The sequence below is a fragment of the Opisthocomus hoazin genome, chromosome 32 (genome assembly GCF_030867145.1).
Source record: "Opisthocomus hoazin isolate bOpiHoa1 chromosome 32, bOpiHoa1.hap1, whole genome shotgun sequence".
Classification (NCBI taxonomy): domain Eukaryota; kingdom Metazoa; phylum Chordata; class Aves; order Opisthocomiformes; family Opisthocomidae; genus Opisthocomus; species Opisthocomus hoazin.
Genome location: NC_134445.1, coordinates 2,423,512 through 2,443,923, shown reverse-complemented (window position 1 = coordinate 2,443,923; position 20,412 = coordinate 2,423,512). Strand labels below are relative to the sequence as shown.

General features: G+C 62.1%; 1 protein-coding gene across 5 annotated transcripts in view; it reads right to left on the bottom strand.

Moving 5' to 3' along the window:
- VDR (vitamin D receptor) overlaps nucleotides 1-17,586 on the bottom strand; it is a 39,189-nt gene extending 21,603 nt beyond the window's left edge. For 2 of the 5 annotated variants that reach the window (XM_075445670.1, XM_075445675.1), the window contains exons 1-3: nucleotides 17,532-17,586; nucleotides 16,240-16,326; nucleotides 12,462-12,543 (exon numbers count right to left, since the gene is read on the bottom strand). The gene's annotated coding sequence lies outside the window, so the exon portion shown is untranslated. Of the gene's footprint in view, nucleotides 1-8,986; nucleotides 9,055-12,461; nucleotides 12,544-14,962; nucleotides 15,065-15,629; nucleotides 15,702-16,239; nucleotides 16,327-17,531 lie in introns of those variants that run through there. The other 3 variants (XM_075445671.1, XM_075445672.1, XM_075445674.1) reach the window with 3 other exon arrangements.
- Nucleotides 17,587-20,412: the final 2,826 nt, after the last annotated feature.

Here is a 20,412-nt window from a genome sequence, read left to right as displayed (position 1 = left end):
GGGTGTCCCCCAACCCGCGTCACGCCTCATGCTTCCTCCAGCTCTCAATTAAAAAAAGCAAGAGGTGATTCAGTCGCCAGCGTTCATTAGAGAGTAATAAGTCTGTGCCAGAAGCAATTCCCACATGGATGACGGCGCTGCCTCAACCTACCGCCTCTGACCTCTTGGAAAACGTTACTCAGCCCCGTAGTGGAAGTGACGTCGGGGCGCGGGGAGGAGTGCGCACGGGAGTTTCCCTCCACCCCCGTGAAAGGTCACTCATTCACCCAGCCTGACATTTAGCCTTCACCTCTTGGAAGAAGCTAAATAATTTGTGTTGGGAGCGCTGGCCTCTTTCGAGTGGGCACCAGAAAGGTCAAACCAGTCCGGCAGCCGGTTCTCGCGACGCTGCAGCAACCCAGCTGCCGCCCCAGCAAAGCCCCGGGCTCCGCTCGGAGCGGCCACGCTTTGCTAAACCTCAGCTTTCCCGTAAACTCACGCCAAGGCACCAAATCCATGCACGGGTCAGGAAATTTCAATTTTCACGGGATCCTTTTGTGGGGTTGGTACGGAGCTGTCAGAGCAGCCACGACACAACGACGGTAATTAGCAACCGGAGCCCTCCGCCGGGATGCTGCCGGATGATGGAGCAGCACAGAAGCCGCCACGGTCAAGGTTTAAAGACATGGGAAAAGCTCACCTGCAGGAGACATCGAGAGGGAAAACCAGCACAAATCAGGCAGCTGACTCTGCCGAGAGCTGCAGCTCATAGCTCGGCTCCAGCTCCCCGGCCGGGGTCGCGATGGGTCCCCCGTAGGTGGGACGCCGGGAGGATGCGGCAAGGCAGAGGCGAGAGCTCCCTGCCGTACCCGGAGGGGTGACTCGCTTCTGCCGGCCCCCGGTGCCGTGCCCCCGCCTCGGTCCATCGCAGCGGCCGGCCCGTCTCCCACCGGCGCGCGACGGAGCAGCGACGCAGCCCGCGCGCACGCACGGCCTCCACCGCTGCGACGGGATGAGTCATTAACCCCCAGCAGAAGACATCTCCCAGCTTCAGCCTCCAGTCTGATGAACCGGAGCCTCGCGGACCGGGGCAGGCGGCAGCTTCCCAGAGCCGGTGGCCGATGGCGAAGCGCGGCCGGAGCCGCAGGCTGCTGGCCGAGAGCCCCGCGCCTCAGCCCGGGGAACGCAGCGCGTGGCCGGGAAGCCAGAACACGTCTGTCGGAAGCCAAACAGCCCCACAAAGGGGAAAGCATCCCCTGGAAGGGGTCTGCCATTCCCAATAGGAATGATAGGCAACCGGGCAAGGGATCCTGCAAATTAGTGTAATTAACCACTGAAACCACAGCCCGGGGGCCGTGGGGTGGCTGCACGAGCGCTGGGACCTCTGGCACGGGGTGCAGCAGGGGAACCACGCTGCAGGGCGAGGAGCGAGAGCATGGAGAGTTACCTGCCCGTACAGGGACGCGGGCGCAGCGTCTGCTCTTCTTCCTCCTTTATGCCGAGCCCAAAGGAGGATCCTCTGCTTGGAGTCTGTGTTTATTCCCAAGTACCCTCAGCAACCAGCCAGAAGCTGGCAGGGAGCGTTCTGCCGAATTGTTTTCTCGAGCTCGATCGCCTTCCCTCGTTTTCTCGCCAGCCTGCGGAGCTCGCGGCTCCTCGGGACCTGGCAGCAGCGCAGAGGCTGCCGAAAGCCTGCGCCGCTCGCCCCGGGTGCCAGCGCGGGAGGCTTCGCTCCCAGCACGGCAGCACCCAGACGCCTCCTCCTCCTCCTCCCTCCGGCCACGGCCAACACCAGCCAGGACTAAACCAGAGCCAGAAACCAGCGCCGGAGGCCGACTGGAGACCGGTTGTGGGGCTGCTGCCCGGCAGCCGGCGGGGCTTTGGCCGCCCCACGTTTCCCCGACGTGCAAAGCCAGAAAAGCATTTTAACGTGAGCACCCGGCGTCAGAAAAGCCGAGCAGCAAGACCAGGGTTTGCCTGGCCGCAGCGCAAGGAGACGGGTTTGCGTTCAGCCAGCGGCTCCGCGGGAGGCTGCGGCTTCGCTGAGGTGTGGAGGAGAAGCCAAGCCGGGGAAGGGACAGCTGAGCGTCCCCAGAAAGCGAGAGTGACATCTCACTAACGAGCCTTTGGAGTCTGCGGCGTTCGGAGGCTGCCGTCGCTCAGCATTTTCAGGACGCAGAAAATAAACTGTTGCAACCCTACGGAAGGATTTGCCACGTTCTCCGTATCTCCGCCGCTCCATCAAAATGCATTTTTTTTGGTTTATTCACTCGCCAAGCCAAACACGAAGCCTCACCCGCGCGGCCCGAAGGGAACGGGCCGGGTTCCGCGGGCCATGGAAACCCTCAGCCCCGGCACCGCTCTGCCGTGCCGCTGCGGGCTCTGCTCGGCCTCGGAGGGACCCGGCCATTCACACCCAGGTTTCCCGGCTTCCCTGGCTCGCGCCCAGCCAACGCCGCTGCCGACGTGCCAAAACAACGCGACGCTCCGCCGAGCCTCGGGCAACGCACCCGCATTTTGAAAAGCTTTTTTTCCCCAGTACAAATCAGCCTATTCATAACGTCGAGTTGCGGCATGCGAGCAGCCCATGTCTCTGTTAAAAGAGACAATTAAATCATTTCCTTCTGTGGCTCCAGGGAGCCCGGTTTTTGAGCTGCTTCCCGGGAGATTTATTCGACAGCGGATTGACAGCACGACGGAGCACGGCTCCGACGCGAGCCTGGCGACAGCCCACGCGCGGGTCGTGGCTCCACGCGTTGCACGGGGACGGACCCAGCAGGCAAAGCTCCCCCTGCTCGGATCCCTCCGGCCAACGCTCACCTCCATTCCTAGGTTGGAAGAAGACTTTTTTTTTTTGCAAGACCCAGAGTGGCTGCAGCCTCCTGGGAGCCAGACAAGGAGATCGGGTAGGGTGATGGAGACTGGCAGCTCTTCAGTGCCTGGTGCAAGTCAGCTCACGCCACCCCTTCCTCCAGTACTTTGCTCAGATGTGGGACCCTCTGCTAACACCCCTGGACCAAGGCTGGAGGCTCTGCCATGCCAGGCAACACCTCGGCGTGACAATTCCTGCCCCGGAGAGCCCAGACACTCCCACTCTGACAACCGAAGGAGCGACCAGGGTTCGTTTCAGGAAGGTCTGAGGCTTGAAAAACACCCCTCTGCGAGGAGCAGGGTGCTGATCTCATTCCTTGTGAGGAATCGGGCACTTGCAGGCTCCGTAAGCGCTTTGCGGCGTGGGAGCACCAGCCCGGGGACACCCCAAACCCAGTTACGGCCACCAGCGCTCCCCAGTAACGCGGTTGGGAGCGGGCAGCCCAGCAGCCGCCTCCCCGGCAGCGAAGCTACGGAAACAGCATCGGCAGAGCCAGCCCAGGTCTGCTGCCAGCCCGGGGGGGCTCGCGCCAGCCCCCCGGCCACGCTGCGACGCCGCACCTCCGGCATCGCACAGCTTCTTCACCACTGCGTCCAGGATCTGGGAATCACAGCATCACGGAACCATTGCGGTGGCGGAAGACCTCTGAGACCATCAAGCCCAACCGTCACCCCAACACCCCCACGCCTGCTAAACCATGTCCCCAAGGGCCACATCCACACAGCTTCTGAACCCCTCCAGGGATGGGGACCCCACCACTGCCCTGGGCAGCCTGGTCCAACGCCTGACCGCTCTTCCAGTAAAGAAAATTTCCCCAATATCCAATCTGAACCTCCCTTGAGGCCATCGCCTCTCGTCCTGTCGCTGGTGACCGGGGAGCAGAGCCCAACCCCCCCTCAGTGCCCCCTCCTGCCAGGGAGCTGCAGAGAGCGATGAGGGAAGCCAGAGGGGAGGGGATGCAGCAGCCAGTCCCCAGATGCCAGGTTTGGGTTTCCAGGGTCAGCAGCACGGCAGCACCGCCCTTCCCGACTGTTCTGGGGAGGGGGATGGCTCTGGAGCGGGCACACCGCAGAGCACGCAGCCCCCCGGGTGGGCTGCAAAACGCACCCAGCCTCCCGCATCCCACCGCGGCGACGAGTCCGCCAGCAAACGCGCGCGCGGGGCAGGTCTAAGGGGTGGATGTTCCTCCTCTGCCTGCTGCGAGGCCGGAGCTGGGGGCCAGGCACAAACAGCGTCGATCCTGGATGGGACAAGCCGGTTCGGTGACCTGGGACAGGGGCCGAGGGGTAGCCGGAGACGAGCGTCGCCGTGCAAACCCTCAGCAGCTTCACCGGCATCAAGGGGCAGAAGAAAAACACCCGGCCATTCGTAGGCTCTTTCCCACTTTAGCAATGTGAGATCCTATAAAGATCCTCAGCAACTGGGCAACAAACCCCTTCCACGTGCAGGGAAAAGCAGAAAACATTTCTCAGTGCCATTCCTGGGAGGAATGAAGCAAACAGATTTCCAGATTACAGCTCAGGCACCGCACCAAAAATGCCTCCAACCTGACTCCTCGCTGCCACGACGCTTGGTCAGTCAAGCACCCCCCAGACAAAATCCGGGCGAGCGCTGGCTGCGGCCACACACCGGGATCCGTGCGCCGGGGCAGACCCCACGGGCACCATGCTGGCGGCAGATGGGTTGCTTTAATGTGGCACTTCCACATGAGCGATGCCGCCTTTCTCACTCTCCAACAAGTAAATGAAAGCAATTTTTCACATGTCTGCAACTTCGACACAGGCTGGCAGAGCTTCCCTTCTCGCACCTTCCCTGCGTTGCGGCTTTTCGGCACGAGCCGGTACCTACTGGTGCCGCCTGGGCTGGCTGCGGGAGGACGGAACGGGGCTGGTTGGCATCGCCCCGGCTCAGGCTCAGCCCCCGTTCCCAACCGAGGAGCCTCATCCAGGCACGCATCATCTCCGGACCAGCTTGATGCAAGAGTCTGCAGACACGGAGCCAGCTCTCAGGACCGCCTGCCAGCCGGGATGAGCAAGCCCGGCGCACCCCACCCAGAGCAGAGGCCATCGCCGCCGATAAGAGCGATAACAGGAGGAGGGCTGAGCCGCAGCATCGCGCCCACAGCCCTCCGTCCCTGCCCCGAGGAGCAACCACGGCTGAAAAGGCAAGAGCCAGCCCAAAACGCAGCGAGTTCCAGCGCTGGTGAAGGACCTGCGAGCACCAGAGCACGGGAACCGGAGAGAAGCGTTGCACTGGGAAGGGTGGAGCATCCTCCGGCACTGAGTCACGGGGCTGCCGTGGGCTCCGTCGCACCCCGGGGCTTCCTGAGCTGCCTCGGCAGCAGGGACCTCGGATCTGGGGCTCTCCCTCCTCGTCTGCCCCGGCTCCTGGCGCCCGTGCTCACTGATCACGAAGCAGCAAGGCCCCAACTCGCTCGAAACATCACACGGAGCAAAGGAGCAGCTGCGTTTTAACATTTCACATCTGCCCCACCAAGTCATTTTGAGATTCGGAGCCCAAAAACATTTCTAGAGTAAACCCAATCAGACCCAGATCTTCGGTAGGAGAAGAGTTTCAGCAAAGCACTGCTCTCACGGGCTCGGATTTCCGAGAAAGCGCCGAGCAACGATTCACAGCCCGACACTGCACGAAGCTGCCCCGAAAGCGTCCCGCAGCCTAGGCCACGCGTCCGTCAGCTGCAGGCACTTTTCTTTTCTGGGATGGAGCCAAAACTACTCAATCAGACCAAAAAAAAACACCAAACCCCCAACCTGTTCCCACCACCAGTGCAGGAACAGCAATGGCTCTTCTCCCTTTGCAGGTCTGAGCGGCTCCAAACTGGGAGCACTGGTTTGGGTCAGCCAGCACCCCTTCCCCTGCCCACGTCGCAGGGCTCTGTGCGGCCACACCAGGGCTGGTTTCCAGGCATGGGCTAAGCAGTTCTATTTCTTTCCCCTGTTGTAGGAAATCACGACCACTTTCAGGTGGGGCAGGAAAGCAGGAGATGCCTCTCCCAGCCTCCTCTGAGCCCCCGCACCCTCTCCCCACCCGGCCCCCAGAGCCCTCTCCCCACCCAGCCTCAGGAGATGCTTCTTCAAGAGAAGACCCCCCCAACGCAGGGCAGAGGCGATTTGCAGCAGCTCCAGCTGCTCCCAAGATAAAAAGAACAGGAAAATACGGAGAGGGAAGGGTGAAAGTTTGCCAACCGACAGAGCGAGCAGCAGGGCAGATCAAACGGAGCCGTGCTCGGGCAGCTCACCCAGGAACGGGAGCGCAGGGAGCAAAGGCAGAGGGGGGAAAAACAAGCCCAGCAACCTCCAAGCTCCCAGCCCTGGCAAAGCCGAGTTCCAGCGTGGAAGAGATGGGGGTCCCACGTCCTGGGGGAAGCCAGCCCTGCTGTCTGGGCTCCATGGCGCCCGTTTTCCTCTGTCACACACACAGGGCAATATTCCTCTCTCGCTCAGTCCTCCTGGGAGCTGGCACTTCGGACAAGTTGTGTTTAATTAATCAACATCCCCCCCCGTGCCTCGAATGGGAGAGGGCATCACCAGGGACCACCGCCCCCCTGCCCGATCTGCACTTCTTGGGGGGGGAAAAGCTCACCCCGCAGGCACGGGATGCTTCTCCCCCCGGCGAGGATCCCCTGCCCGCGGGCACCGCGTTTGCTGCGCAGGCTTTCGTCCAGCCTGGGACCCTGCCCCAGGTCTGCGAGCCACCAAGAGCAAAAATAAAAAAACCACCTTTCCCAAGGCGTCAGGCTTGAGGAGCAACCTAAAAAAGAAATACCCAGGCATCTGGCGGAGCGGGGAGCCCATGGCGGCCGGCGAGCTGCCGAGCGCCTCATTTCCCGAGCCGTGCCACGGGGAGGATGTTAGTCACGACCGAGAAGCGACGGCGGCCGCCGAACCCACGCCCGGCAGGCTGGAGAGCGGGGGGAAGGCGGCGAGAAGCACCACGCCTCGGAGCCACGCAATGGCAGCCGCGGTGGCTGGCGCTCACTCGGAAGCCGCTGCGGGTGTTTATGGTTTCAGGGAAGAGGCAGCTGCAAGACACAAAACCGGATCAGCTCAGCAACAGCTCCGGCGCCGGGGCAGCGCTGCATTTATAACCTGAATTTAAAATCCTGCTGCAGCTGCCTGTCCGCGCTCCCCAAACCGCGCTCCCTCGAGCGCTGCCAGATCCAGTTACGCCGCACCCGCAACAGGACAGGGCTATTTTATTCTGCTAGAAAACCCTGCACGACACCAGTTTCTCCCAGTTTACCATCCCCACCACTTCACCGCGTGCTCCGAAGGGGCACGGGGACCTTCTCCCCAGCCCAGCAGCCGGAGGCGCGATGCCCCATCGGCTTCGCCCACCCAGGCTTGGCAGAAGCGCTCGGCGCAGCTGGCTCAGCCCCAAGCCTGCCCGGGGCTGCAGTCCCAGCGAGGAGCTCTGCCGAGACGGAGAGCCCCGCACAGGCGCGGGCTGGGTGACAGATGGGTGCGCGGAGCCCATTCCGGCTTTTTCCGAAGTCCCCGCATCGCTACGCGCAAGGATGCGGCAACAACCGCAGGGGTGGGGATGGGCAATGCACGTTTGCCCCTCAAAGCTCCTGTTTGCCCAAGCTGGCAGGCACCGTGCCCATGGGCGGCACGTTCCCACGCACACGCTGGCCAAGCGGCCGCCGCGGGCTCCTTCCCACCATGGGCTCCTTCCCACCGCGGGCTCCTTCCCACCGCGGGCTCCTTCCCACCGCGGGCTCCTTCCCACCGCGGATGGACGCCTTGGCTTCACCCAGCTTCACCCCACTCCTGTGGGCGAGGGGCTGGAAGAGGAGCACCCTGCTGTGAAGTTACCTGGAAAGGAGGTGCGCAAGTGCCAGTTCTGGGGAAGGATTCAGCCCCCGCCAGCTTCCCCTCCGGCTCACCGGAGCAGCCCGCGAGGTGCCCTGCCCAGATTCGGGGGCAGAGCCTGCTCCCAGCCGCCTCGGGCGCATCCAGCCGGGGTCCGTGTGAGACCCCCAGCTCCGACCCTGCAAAGCCACAGCAGGGCTGCTCGCGGAGCCTGCCCCAGCTCCCCGCAGCTCTCGGCCAGCATCGTCCCTGCCCTGTGTATTCATTAGCCCAGGAGAAAGACAGGGACAAAGCACAGAAAGGAGTCCCACCAAGAGGGTTTGGGGTTGTTTTTTTTTTTTCTGCTGTGTTTGATTTACTGCAGGCTGGGAAAGCAGAGAAAAGTCCTGCTCAGCCTGCTCCTCGACTGCGGGGCTTCCTATTTGACTGCGCTAAGGCGTCTGGGAGCTGCGGAGTAAAGCTAGCCATGGGAAGCCATCAACAAGAAAAATCAAAAAGAAAAGCAAAACCCAGCCTGGAGCTACCGAAGGCACCTCCTGAGGAGCCGAGGCTGCTGCAGGGCTGCTGCCACCGAGCCCCGCGCAGCAGAGCTCTGCTTTTCAGCTGGCTGCAGTGAACAAACACGTGTTCACCAGCACGGCCTCCCTCCTCGGCACCGCAGCCAGGGCAGCCGGCACTTCTTTTGCCCGCCATGGCTTTATTGCTATTTAACGATGACGACCTCCGCGCGCAGGGTCCGTGTCCTTGGCTGGAGGATGCAGCAGCAGCGATGCCCAACCGGGCGCTGGCTCGCCCTGGGCTCCTGGCTGAGCACAAAGCATCCCCAACCACAGAACAGGCTCCTAAATTAAATCCACAGCAGCTGCACAGCGCTTGGCATGGAGGGGCTGTAGCCCCAACCCATTCACAAATTATCAGCAGTCGTCTCCGCCTTCCCTACCCCTGCGGCTTGTGATTTTAACTGCAGATGGGAGCAGCACCTAATAGCTCTTCTTCCACATTTTCACTTCTTATCTGGAAGAGTTCTCTCTCCAAGCTCGTGTTTCCAGTGGAAACTCTGCCTTAAGCTTAGTCAACGCGATTCGCAGGCGGATACGGCCGCCGCTCTGCCCGCACCGCCGTGCCTCCGGGTAACGCCACCACGCCTGCGCCCAGCTAATGGCAGGGCACGGCAAGGACAGGTCAAAGGGAATATTCTGCTCAGGCGAATTCAGAGCAGCCATTATTTCCACAGAAGCTTCCCCGTGATGCTTTGTGCCACCTGAACCCTTTCTAGATTTCAATCACCCCCTCCTCTCACCCCAAATTGCTCCTGTGCTTCGTCCGTGCCTCTGTTTCCCCAGTCACTAATTCCAGGGTGAAAGCAGCCGAGGAATCCTCTCCCTCCTCTTGCAGAGATTGCGGAAAGGCCAACAGCAAGGAGCTGCCCCTGCATGTGGCAAATACCACGCTCCTGCAGAGCTTCTCCCTTATTTCGAAATATATGCAAACAGGTTCTCGCGAAGCATGCAAATCGCTCGATCACTCCCCAGCAGAGAGAGAAATCGCCCCAAGAACACCCAGCCCCCCAGGGACTCCCCAACAACCTCAATACCGAAAATCTCATTTATCATATCAAGCCTGTGTTGGGGTTTTTTTCCCCGCTAGAGAGGGAGGAAAGACTTCAGCTGATTAAGCTAGAGAACACTACTGAGGTCTGCACAGAAAGAGGCATCTGCTGAAGACCTGCCCTAGGTTTTGGAGAGGAACCGAAGGTTGGCTGAAGAAGAGAATGTGAACCTTCCTCCCCCGATTCGGAACGAGAGCCAGGAGCTGAATGTCCGCTCTCCCGCAGAAGCCGCTCCCAGCTGCCTTCAGGCTGCCCCAGAGAGGGTGGGAGGGCTGGCGAGGCATCGGGCTCCCTGCCAGAGCTGCAGCGAAGCCCACCCAGCCGGGTCGGACGCTGCAGCACAGACGTTCCCCAGACCTGCTCAGCAGCAGTGCCCCAAGCCAGGCCAGCCCCTCCAGCAGCACCCACCCCACGGCCAAGCCGCAGAAGGGCAGCTCTGCTTCGCCAGGCACCGACCCAGAGCTCTGCAGGCAGAGTCCAGAATTCAAGGTCTCGGGATTCACAAAGTCCTAACGTACGTGGAAAAGGCAGGGCCCTTCTGAGCTGCTCCAGTGGCCTTTGAAATAATAAACTAATTCACTCGGATTCCAGCAGGTAGAGGGCAACATCTGAGGTCATTCCCAGAAGTGGAGACCTGGCAGCTTGGGCCAGCCTGTGCTGGAAGCAGATTATGTTAGATGTTTGCTGCAAAAGGTCTAAAATACCCAGCTACCCTCACAAACCTACCTTGTGGCAAGCAAAACCCTCTTGTGAAAGGGGACAGAGAACTTTTAAAACCCCTTGCAGCTATCTAGGCTTGCTGAGCTGCTCCAGTTACCGATTTCCTACCCAGCTGCCTTATTTCCTAAGGAGCTGCAAGAAATCTCATTTCTTAGGGTGGGGAAAGACACCCATGTAGGGAAAGCTGCGCTTGGAGAAGCAGCGAGCGACAGCAGCGTGGATTCGCGATGGATTACTCACCCTAAATCAACACCAGAGAAACACAAGCCTTGACCAGCCCTCTCCCAGGACCGGGATAAGCCAGGGGGGAGGTCTGCTGCGTGCGAGAGATCCAGCTCCGCCACCGAGCACGCTTCCCAGGAACCTGGCGTCACAGCAGACAGTAAGTGGTATTACAAGAGTCTTGTTGCTTGGGAAGAAAAAAATTCCCAATATACAGCATAACAGGACTGAAAGTCCCATCGTTGTGTTCAAGCAGGAGGTTACAACGCAACCCAGGAGCTGGGACTCAGAATCAGTGTAGCCCTGGACCTGCCTGCACTGAAAAGACCGAGCTGGAGCATCCCAGTGGGATATTTCCAGTTTATGGGAGGAAAAAACCTGAGTCGTGTCATCTCTGCAGCCAGGAACACCTGCGTGCATGCAGACAGAAGAGAGTAAGAGCTGCAGGTGAACATCCAAACTGACCCCCACCATCTCCTGAGGAAGGGTCTCCACCGTGCACACCAACTCCTGGAGCTCAGCTTGTTGTAGCTGTGTCTTCTCGTTCACTGCTTATACGAATTCTGGGCTTTCTTGCCTCCCACCCTGCACAGCCACCCACGCCCCTCCAGCCCCAGCGTTCCCGACAAGCTTTGGTTTCCTTAAGAGCCACGAGCAGAGCAGCGACCTCTCGGCAGACCCCTATGAGCTGGTTAAAGGGCAGCCAGAAACGCAGCAGTCGCCGTTAAGAGAGACAAGAGCGCCCGGGGCTGCGAGGTGCTGCCTCCGATCCCACAGCATCCTCTTCCCTGCTGTGTTTCTGCAGCAGAGATCCCAGAACCGGAGTCACAGAGGTTTTGTCACCACATCTCACCAGTCTGAAGCTCCATCATCCACGGCAAGCACCACACAGAAGGAAGCGGTTCCTGCAGTGCAATCGCCTCGCGCAGTGGTCCTGGTACAGACCTCAGCTCTCCCACCCCGCTACAGCAAGTGATAATTTATATCTCAAGAGCACCCAGCAGCCCAGCCACACCAGTTTCTGTGCCCTCTCCCAGTAATGCGCAGTGTCAACAGCGAGGACAGTCTGGGAGGCCACCCAGGGCACGGAAGAACAGGTTTCTCCTCCTCCGTCCAACACTGACCAGACCACAGGGTTACTCGAACGTCTGGGCATGCAGCAGGAAAACCATGGGCTCTCCTCGGAGCGTGCCAGCGAGGGCACCACGCGAAACCCCGGTCATCAGGCACGGACAGGTACGAGCACTGCCTGCACCCAGATCCCGGGAGGAAAGGCGGAGGAGAGCGATGTGCCAGGACTGCGGGTGGAGAAGGGCTCTGCCCCTTCGGGAAATCCTCAAAATTCAGTTTCAAGTTCAGGATTAGTCAGCATCATCTCCCCACTCAGCGCAAGCCGGGCTACGGACATCAGATCTCTCTTCACCTGGTGAAAACAGCGCCAAGCGAAGAAAAATCTCCTGACCAAGAGGGCACAAGGCCCTGGAAGATGCGGATCAGCGGAAGACAGGCGACTTGGGCTGCATCTCCCCGGGCACCGTGCTCGAGCCGTGCGGGTGGCAGGCAGTGCCCCGGCGCTCACCATCCCTCCGGGGACGCAGAGGTCGGCCAACGCTGGCAGGTCCCGTCCAGGACGCTGCCTGTGCCGCAGAACTGAGTGACTCTAAACATAGAGAAGTTGTATCTTACCTGTGCTCTGAACGCACGGATTTATGGAGCTCCCAGGTGCTTATTTCTAAGGAACCCTCCGTGTCAGCACTATCTACGTCCCTGGACGTGGACCTGACACAGCCCCGAAGCCCCAGCAGTGGGGACAGATGGCACGGGACGCCAGCGTGCCCGGCGGGCAAGGGACCGGACGCGTGCCCCGCCGCCGCGGCCAGGCGCGGGAGGCTTCTTGCCACGCAAGTCGGAGGAGCGGGAGCGCTGGTGAAGCGGGAGGGGTTGTGTGTCGCAGCCCGGCGTTGAGACATGGAAGTGGCACCGACGCCAGCCGGGCATCAGCTCCCGGGATGGGGAGACCTGGAGACGAGGAGAGCACAGGGCTCCGGCGTGCAGCGCCTTGGGAAGAGGCGCAGGCTTTTCCAAAGAGAGAGAGCAGAAGGCCCTGCTGGACGATGCCTTTCTCGACCCAGCTCACCTCACCCAGCACACCAGCGCTGTCACCAGAAGTCCCCAGGAGCTATGAACACGCACAGGACTTGTTCAAGGCAGGAGAATCACTCACCAGTGTCCCACCAGCCAGGAAAAATCACAGCTCAGCAGTCAGGCCAGCAGGTCCCAGCGCCTGGGGCAGACAGCATGGATTCCTGGCAATGAGGAAACTGCGTTTAGATATACAGATCAAGGGTCCAGGGAGTGTTTTTCAGCATTTTTACACCCCGTTTCGATTTATTAGTAGCCAAAAGTCATTTACAAATGGGAGGCTTACACCGATACCACCATTAAACACCACAGATAAGAAAATTGTGCGGAGTTGAGCTGATTCAGCAAACGAACTGAAGGTGGAAGCGGGTGAGAGCAGCACTGGTGACAGCCCTGCCACACCAGTCACAGAATCCCAGCATGGCAGGGGGTGGCAGGGACCTCTGTGGGTCCCCCAGCCCAACCCCTGCCCAAGCAGGGTCACCCAGAGCAGGCTGCACAGCACCGCGGCCAGGCGGGGCTGGAATATCTCCAGAGAAGGAGACTCCACAGCCTCCCTGGGCAGCCTGTGCCAGGGCTCCATCACCCTCAGAGGGAAGAAGTTCTTCCTCGGGTTCAGCTGGAGCTTCCTCTGCTTCAGTTTGTGCCTGTTGCCCCTTGTCCTGTCACTGGACACCACTGGGAAGAGTCTGGCCCCATCCTCCTGACCCCCACCCTGCAGATATTTAGAGGCATTTCGAAGGTCCCCTCGCAGCCTTCTCTTCTCCAGGCTGAACAAGCCCAGCTCCCTCAGCCTCTCCTCACAGGAGAGATGCTCCTGTCCCCTCCTCATCCTCGTAGCCCTGCGCTGGACTCTCTCCAGTAGCTCCTCATCTTTCTTGAACTGGGGAGCCCAGCACTGGACCCAGCACTGCAGATGGGGCCTCAGCAGGGCAGAGCAGAGGGGCAGGAGAACCTCCCTGACCTGCTGCCCACACTCCTCCTCATCCACCCCAGGATCCCCTTAGCCTTCTTGGCACCCAGGGCACGCTGCTGGCTCATGGTCACCCTGTCGTCCCCCAGCACTCCCAGTCCCTCTCCGCAGAGCTGCTCTCCAGCAGCTCAGCCCCAGCCTGTGCTGGTGCCTGGGGTTGTTCCTCCCCAGGTGCAGGACCCTGCCCTTGCCCTGGTTGAACCTCATCAGGTTCCTCTGCACAAGGGTCCGTGGCTGAAGCCACCCCAAGGACTCAGCAGTACGAGGGGACCTGGTCCCTGGCCATCACCTCTGCTTCCACAGGTCACTGCTGAGCAGCTCCATTTTGAAGCCTTCAGGAGCCTTCAACGTTCCTTATCGCCCTGGACTTTTGCTCCCCGTGCCATTTGTGTTCCTCACGCCTTGGTTTAACCATCACTCCCCTCGCCCAGCCTAGGGGGAACGAGCTGTCCTCACGGGCTTTCAGCTGAGCACCAGCGCACAGATCTTGGTCAAAAAAAGGTCCTATTCATTTCTAGGACAGAAGAGCTCAACTGGAAGGGACCATCAGCCAGTCCACCTTTGTTTTCACCTGGTTCTTCACTCCTCCACAGCGGGCACAGCTTCAGAGCCAAAATTTAACACAAACAGCCCAAATCGGAGCGGTGCTGTCCAGTCAGCAACGCTTTGCAGTGAATTGCTGGTCAATAGATTTATGGTCATATTTTTCTCATTTTGGGGTTATATTTTAATCCCCACCTTCACAGAACTGCCCTAAATCAGCACCGCTGCCTCTCACCCCCACCCCGGGGTTCTGGTGGATAGCGGGGGGTGTATTTGCCATCGCGCTGGAGCGGGCAACAAGAGGGTAACAGGGAGACCGCAACGCCGAAGCCGTCGCCTTCGGGTCTCCAGAAACACGGCTTCGTGTGAGGGGGGGAAGAAAACCACCAACAGAAACCAGATGCTCCACGCCTGCCCGACGAGCGGCCGGCTGTCGCAACAACTTTCACCCACCGCCCCGTGGGTGTTTTGCCCCCCCCAGCTCCCCCCGCCTCGGCGATGCGTGGCGAGCCGTCACGCACGGGTTACGCAAGCCCCCGGCGCGGAGCCCCGAGTCGCTCCGCTGGCACCTCTCACCCAAGAGACACGAGCGGGAGGTCACCAAAGGGGGAACCAGCAGGAAAGTCAGCAGCAAGCAGAGCTTCTGCGGGAGGCACCGTCCGGCTCCCAGCTTCCCAGCATCTCCAGCTGCGAGGAGGAACTGGGATGCAGGCAGCTCCGCACCCCGGGCTGCCGCATCCAGCTCCGCCAGGGCTCGATCCTGCGGGACGGGACGAGACCCTGCCCAGCCCCGAGACACGTCCCCACCAACACGATGGCATTGAGATGCCACCTGCATCGTATTCAAATTCAGAAGGCCACCACGCGAAACCCACTGCCCACCAGACATCTCCAAAACGGGACGCCCCACACGCAGAAGTGGGACTTCATCCCCCCCCCCGCGACGCGGCGTTCGGAAACTCCCTGGTGGCAGCGTCCGACACCCACCCACGGCACAGCCCCCAGACACAGCTTCCCCCCAGCCGTAACTGGGCTGAGGGGGTCACACCAGAGCCACCAGACCTCACCCCGCGCCCCTTCCTCTCACAGCTCCCGTGGGCTCCCGCTCCGGCAGAGGAAGACGCGCGCGCTCGGGCATCGCACGGCGGGGACGGACCCGCGCTCAGCACCGCCGGTGCCTCCCCCCGCCAGCCGAATGTCAGCGCTTCCCCCTCGCCAGCCACGGGAAGTCCGGGCCAGGCCGACTGCGCTGCGGTTAAAGATTATTCCCGCGTGCAGCTCTGGGCACGGGGAGGGAAGCGGCCGCTCCCCCGGTTAGCTATTAAATAGAGAGGCCAGATTATCCAGTTATTTTGTCTTCCGTGCGTCGGGATTCAGGGAACAAACACCCAGCCAGAAACGAACTGACCCGAGGCAAATTCCTGCCGGATGAAAAACCTATTTTCGTCCTTCACGCCTTTGTTATTCGAAGTCCCGCACGGAGATCTCACACCTGATCTGTTACGGACGAACCCCGAGATCTGGGGCAGACATCTGCCAGCCAACGCCTCCCGCACCTGACCTCCCCGCTCTTCTTCCTCATCCCACTCCTCTTCCTCACCCCTCAGGGTGCCAAGGACAGAGGGACAGCTGTCCACGCCACACCAACGCCTGGCTCCCAGAGCTACCCAGCTGCCGCCTGCCACTGGTTTCCCCCCCCCAGCTCCCAGTTAAGCACATTTTCCCCAGGCTCACCCGAAAGCGCAGCCGACAGCCACCGACCCGATCTGCTTTGACTCAGTTCTAACCGGCTGCTTCAGAGGAGGAAGAAGAGGGTTTATTCAAATGATGAATTGCAGCCTTCGCTTCCTCCCCCAGAGCAGACAGGTGAAATATTCCTCCCGACCCGCGCAGAGCACTCGGAGCATGAACCCACAGCAGCCCAGCTCCCCGGCAGATGCGGGGGAAGCATCGGCAGAGCCGAGCGGGACGTGGAGGAGACGGCCGGGTCCCTTCGGAAGGGGACGCGCGCTGCCCCGAGATGACTGGAGCTCCTTCAGCCCAGTCCTCGGAGGAAGATGAGTCACTGCCCGGCTCGTGTGGGAGGAGAGCAACGCCGCAAAGCCGGGACGGGCTTCTCAGAAAACCAGTTTCTGAAGAAACTCTGAATGCTGAAGGCTCCAGGCTCAAATAAGTGGAAAAAAATTGGGAGCAGCTCACCTCCACCCACCCCACCCCAGCCCAGCCCCCCACAACCCCCAGGTCCCTCTGGGGACTCGGTCCTGGCCCTGGGTGCCCCACTTGGCCTAGGGAAGGAGACCCCCCCCCCCCCTTTGTATAGGAGCTGCCGGAAGACCCCCGGTACCTTCAGCGTCTTGGTGCTGGGAGCTCGCAGCTGGAAGATCCCGGCAGCCGCATCCAGCGGGATCGCTCCGGGACAGCCAAAAAGTCCCTGGGGAGTTAAACGCCTGCAGTTACCACCACGCTGGGGTTTCAGCCTGACATTTGATATCTTTCCCCTCCCTTCAAAAAAACCACTTAATTGGGAGATAAAGTTTAAGATGCATTTTGGAGCCGGTTGTTAATCGGGCAGTTATCTGAGCCCGAGACCAGTCTGTTGGTAAGAAACAAGCTGGAAACCCCAAAACACCAGTTAAGCACCCCAAGAGCACCCAGGTAATTCACCAGCTTCAGGCCCCCCCAGCAAGGGTACAGGGAGCCCGGGCGATGGGCACCCAGGGACGGGACATGGGGAGAGGGGCAAGGTGGCTTCCCAAGCTCAAGAAAGGGCTCAGGGCTACGGAGAGGAAAGGGGGGGTTCACCCCAACTTGGGGTACGGGACTGTGTCCAGCTTCTCCCCATCCTTGTGCTGGCCCCAGGGGAAACCAGCCCAGAAAGGGTTAAATCACCCAGAGTTTGGGGGGAAGAAAAGCACCCCCAAGAACACCACCCCCCCCAGCTCCAAGCTGAGCCCAGCAAGGGGTGGTCAGACCCCAGACTGGGGGCCCTGACACCCCCAAATCCAGAGCCACCCCACAACTCCCAGGAAGGCTGGGAGGGACCTCCCCGACCCCAAGGGGACCCCACTTTTGGCAGGGGAAGCCCTAAACAGCCCCAAGGGCCCCCAGCTGAGGGGAGACACAGGGTGCTAGGGGGGGGGGCCACGCAGGACCCCCAGCTGGGGGGCGAAACACAGAGGGTGCCCAAACCTGGATGGGGAATGCATGGAGCCCCATGCCCGCACAGGACCCCAAGCCAGGGAGCACACCGGGCACCAGAGCAGCCCCAACACCCACGCAGGACCCCCAAACTTCCAGGGGACTCAGTGCACCCCCCCCAAACACCCACGGGACCCCCCAGCCAGCAGTGGGTACCCGAGGGTGACCCCACACCCGTGCCCCTCGGGCCACAGGGAGCACCGCTGTCCCCCCACACCCGTGTTCCCCGGCCCATGGGAGCACCAGGGGCTTCCCCACGGCAGCAGCTGCCACCCACCCACCCCCGGCCAGCATCACCCGTGTCCCGGAGACCACCGGAGCCATGGCCGCCCCCGAGAGCCGGCCGACGGCGGGCACTGAGAGGGGGTTTCCCCTCGGCACCAGCGTCCCCAGTGCCCCCAGCCCAGTCCCCGGTGCCCCCAGCCCGGCCCCCGGTACCTGCGCTCCCAGCACTGTCCCCCCCCCGCCCCGGAGCCGCCTTTTGACGGGAACCGGCCGGCTCCGCGCCCCGCCCCTTCCCGGGGCCACGCCCCCACCCTCGCCCCGCCCCTTCCCCGCCCCCGCCAATGCCAGCACGGCACCGCCTCGGCACCTCCCCCCTGGGGGGCGTCCCCGCGCCGGCACCGCCCCCCAGCACCGTATAAGGTTGGTGCTGCGCGAGTCCCCGCCCACTAGGGGCGTGGCGAGGGCTGGCGGGAGATTGCACGTGGCCTCCCGCGCCGCGGGGGCTCCCCCGGGGCTGCCGGGCTTGGGGACCCCGACCCGCCGGCAACCCCTGCTCCCCCGCCGGACCCCCTGCCCGTGCCACCCTGCTCCTGTGGCTTGTGGGGAGCCCCGGGGGGACTCGGGGGTGCCGCTGGGGGCTTTGGGGTGCCGCTGCCTGGCGCTTTTGGGGGCAGAGCCCCCGCAGAAAGCGCGGGGGGCTCCGGCAGCTTGCCCGTTTGCTCCTGGCCCCTGCTTAGTCCCTTACTGGGACGGGGCGAACAGCACCAGGACAATAATGCCCCCCCCCCAGCACTCCCGGGCGAACCGTCTCCCTGCAGCGTTGGGCCCTGAGCGCGTCGGGGGGTCCAGACCGCGCTTCGCCTTCGCTCCGGGGGTCCGGGAAGTCCAGGGGCTGCAGAGCTCCGTCCCCAGAGCTGGCGGTGGTTCAGAGGCCGCTTCCCGGCTGGATCGGCTGCTTCCCTGCCAGATTTGCTCCCTACAACTACCCGAAGGGAGGGTGTAGTGAGGGGGGCTGGTCTCTGAATTAATCAGAAACGGCCCCGGATGCTGGCGGTGAGGTGATGCCCCCCAGGAGCCCGCAAAGGGTGAGGGACTGGGGAACCAGGCTGGTGGGGGGCGGCTGAGGGAGCTGGGGCTGTTCAGGCTGGAGACGAGGAGGCTGAGGGGAGACCTCATCGCTCTCTGCAGCTCCCTGGCAGGAGGGGGCACTGAGGGGGGGTTGGGCTCTGCTCCCCGGTCACCAGTGACAGGACGAGAGGCGATGGCCTCAAGGGAGGTTCAGATTGGATATTGGGAGAAACTTCTTCACTGGAAGAGCGGTCAGGCCTTGGACCAGGCTGCCCAGGGCAGTGGTGGGGTCCCCATCCCTGGAGGGGCTCAGAAACTGCGTGCACGTGGCACCTGGGGACGTGGTTTAGCAGGCGTGGGGGTGTTGGGGTGACGGTTGGGCTTGATGGTCTCAGAGGTCTTTCGCCACCGCAATGGTTCCGTGATGCTGTGATTCCCAGATCCTGGACGCAGTGGTGAAGAAGCCGTGCGATGCCGGAGGTGCGGCGTCGCAGCGTGGCCGGGGGGCTGGTGCGAGCCCCCCCGGGCTGGCAGCAGACCTGGGCTGGCTCTGCCGATGCTGTTTCCGTAGCTTCGCTGCCGGGGAGGCGGCTGCTGGGCTGCCCGCTCCCAACCGCGTTACTGGGGAGCGCTGGTGGCCGTAACTGGGTTTGGGGTGTCCCCGGGCTGGCGCTCCCACGCCGCAAAGCGCTTACGGAGCCTGCAAGTGCCCGATTCCTCACAAGGAATGAGATCAGCACCCTGCTCCTCGCAGAGGGGTGTTTTTCAAGCCTCAGACCTTCCTGAAACGAACCCTGGTCGCTCCTTCGGTTGTCAGGCCACCGAGCCCTCCTCCGAGCGCCTCATTGCAGGGAGATGTTGTTTGCAGACTGGGAGTGTCTGGGCTCTCCGGGCCAGGACGGAGGGGGTCAAAAACCATGTGGATGTGGCACTTGGGGACATGGTTCAGCAGGCGTGGGTGTGTTGGGGTGACGCTTGGACTTGAGCTTCGAGATCTTTTCCAGCCTTAATGATTCTGTGATTCTGTGATTCTGTGATTCTATCTCTACGTAAGCAGCCACCACACACTCGGAGCGCTTCGCCACATTCATCACCCGGCAAACACCCTCCGTCTGGCTTCGCAGCTGCAGCGTTTGCTGGGCTCATCTCCCTCCTCTCCCGATTTCGGGGGGACACCTGGGAGACCTGCCGCCGCACCCTGCAAAACCGCTGTCTGCTTGCAGCCTCGAGAGAGCTCTCCTGTTTTTCTGGGGCTTAGATCAGAGTCAGGGCAGCGGGAGAGCTGATTCACCGCCCGCCTCGGGACTGGAGACAGCAGCATCCGCGAGGGCCTCGGCACAGCTCCGCTGCCGGAGACGTCTACGACCGAGGGCGGGCAGGTTCCCGGCACAGCCGTGGTGGTTTGCAGCCCCCGGGCTGCTCCGCTCGTCCCGGCAGCCGCCCTCGGCGTGCCGCAGAGCCTGGGGCTTCGCATCCCGAGCATGAACGAGCCCGTGCGAAGCCCTCGGAGGTCTGGGGACCGAGGGCCGGCAGGACGCCCGGGTTCGGGTGGTATTTGGGCCACCGCAACCAGCCAGGTCACCGGGACTGACCTCGGCCACCCGAAATCCCAGTACCGGTGACGTGAGTCAAGCGTGGAGCACGGGGCTTTGGGCTCAGCCGGTTCGGCCGGTGCCGCAGCCCCAGCCCGAAGCTGTTCCATCGCCCGGGCGCGTTACACCCCCAGGCTGAAAGACGCAGCCCCTCTTTGGCGGGTTCTCCCTTTCCATCCTCAGAAACCCAGCCGGGGCGCGGCGCTCGGCAGCATCGAATGAAGCGGCAAGAAACGCTGCGAGAAAGCCCCCGCCTGATGATCCCGGGGTTGGTGAAGCGTCCCCTGAACCCGAAACCCCCAGAGGAAACGCGCCCGCGACGCACACGAGCGCGGCAGCCGCCCCGCAGCCGCCACCGCCGAGTTCACCGGCTGCCATCTGCGTGGGCAACGCGCTTCGCTAACTGTTTTCAAATTGCTTTAACGAGGCCAAGG